Source organism: Otolemur garnettii, unplaced genomic scaffold, assembly GCF_000181295.1.
Source record: "Otolemur garnettii isolate 467f Iridium unplaced genomic scaffold, OtoGar3 scaffold00012, whole genome shotgun sequence".
Taxonomy (NCBI): Eukaryota; Metazoa; Chordata; class Mammalia; order Primates; family Galagidae; genus Otolemur; species Otolemur garnettii.
In genome coordinates this window covers 19,686,197-19,688,399 of record NW_003852407.1, presented here as the reverse complement: position 1 = coordinate 19,688,399, position 2,203 = coordinate 19,686,197, and the positions used below count along the sequence as shown (strand labels likewise).

Below are 2,203 nucleotides of genomic sequence, written 5' to 3'. Positions count from 1 at the left end.
GGGAGGCTGAGGCAGGAGACTCGCTTGAGCCCAGGAGTTGGAGGTTGCTGTGAGCGTGATGCCATGGCACTCTACCCAGGGGGGATAGCTTGAGGCTCGGTCTCAAAAAAAAAAAAAAAAAAAAGACAATTGCCTGGTAAGAGTAAAACCAAACCACACAAGGACAAAATGAAAGACTGCCTTACTAGAATAAGCACTGAGTGAGTGACAAACATTTGAATAAGGTGAGCTGATACAAATAAACGATGCGGTAATTACATGACCTCAGACGAGTTTTGCATGCTCACTGCCCTGATGTTTGACCATGCTTCCTTTTGCAGTGGGTTGTCTGGTGGCCTCCCAAAGGATGGATCCACCCAGAACCTCTGGCTATGGTCTAATTTTTTAAAAATGTCTTTAGAGATGTAAAATGGAATTTAGGGTAGCCCCAAATCCAATGCCAAGTGTCCTTATAACAGAGGAAAAGGCAATGTGAAGACACAGCAGACATAGGAATGATGCTGTCACCAGCCAGGGAGTACCCAGGAGTGCTAGCTGTTGCTGGGAGCTAGGGCACAGGCGCGGAATGGACTCGCCCTCGGAGCCACCAGAGGGAGTCACCCTGCCAGCATCATCTTTGGACCTCTGGTTTCTGGACTACAGAATTATGAGAGAATAAATTTCCATTTTAAACAATACAATTTTGAGGATTTGTCATTGCAATCATACAAAATAATGCATTTCTTGAAAAATATAGTTTCCAAAATATTGACTTGCCTTCAGTTCCCTGAACACACTGGATACATGCACACATAATTCTGGAACCTTTTGAGACAGTCTCTCACTCTGTCTCACTGACGAGAGTGCCATGGTGTGATCGTAGCTCCCTGCAACCTTCACATTCCTGGGCTCAAGCTGAGTGAGCCACTAGCCAGGGGAAACTGATGGACAGGATTGGAAGGGATCTCTCTCTGTCACTTCTCCCTGGATGTAGTACAACTCTCAATGCTTGAGATGAGACACAAGATATCAGAACTGGAAGCCAAACTCAATAATGACAATGAAGGTGGTGAATGGAAGACCCGTTGTGAGGTACAACTTGAACTGAATGAACAACTAGAAAAACAAATTGTTTCTCTCAAAGAGAAAATGGCAAAAATCCGTGGAAATCCTTCAGATAGACTATCTTCTATTCGTGTCTATGAACAAATGACAGTGGAATCCTTAAATGCATTTACTTAAACAGCCAGAAAAAGAAAAAAGGAGTCTTAAAAATCAAGTGAAAGAGTATGCACTTAGGGTGGGACAAGAATCAAAGGCTTACCACAAGACCAACAATGAATGCCGCACATACCTAAATGAAATGTCTCAGGTCTCTAGCTTACATCAAGTTTCTAAAAGGCAACAGATGGATCAACTGCCTAGAATGCAAGAGAATCTAGTGAAAACGGGAAGATATAATCCAGTTGATCAGAAGGTGGCAAATGGCAAGAAAGGACCAGTAAAAAAGATTACAAAATCAAGCCATCTTCCAAAACTCAATCCATGATTTCAGAACTGGTGGATTTCTATTTCTTCCTTTTTTTCATCTATATTATCCATCTTTTGAAATTAATGTTTAACACGTTTCAAGGAATGAAATAGAAAGAAAAGCCAAATTTATCTTTAGATGCTTTTCCAGAAGTTTTTTCCTTTGACTGCATGTAATTTTCCCTAGTGACCCTCACATATCTAATAGAACTGCTTGTGATTTTAAAAATATCCTGGGTAACCTGAAGGTTCACATCATTATGCTTGCTTTTAATAATATATCTATGCTGTGCTCTGATAATAATATTTCTATGGTTTTTAGTGGGCTATTAGCTAACAACGTGAGTTCGTAAAAACATTTTGCTACTTTAGGCTACAGCATGCTCGGTTTTTTACTTTAGGCTATAGCATGCTTGGTTTTTTAAACCCTATGTTTAAACAAAGACGTAAATCAAATGCATTTTAAATTTTGATTTGAAATATGGAAACAATCCTCATTCATGAATCAGCTGTTAGACTCCCCACTCTGCCATGAACTTTGGAGGTCTAGGGCAAGTTCCTTCACCTCATCTTTATTTCTTACACCCATAAAATGTTTAAGGCAAACTATACAATTTCTAGGGTTTCTTACCATTCTAGAAAACACAAGGTCCTGTCATGTAGTACATGGTGACTTAAGTCATTTCATGATGCA

The 2,203-nt window shown here is 40.0% G+C and overlaps 1 pseudogene; it reads left to right on the top strand.

Moving 5' to 3' along the window:
* Positions 1–1,528, top strand: part of LOC100955414 — a 9,966-nt pseudogene extending 8,438 nt beyond the window's left edge.
* The last annotated feature ends 675 nt before the right edge of the window (positions 1,529–2,203 follow it).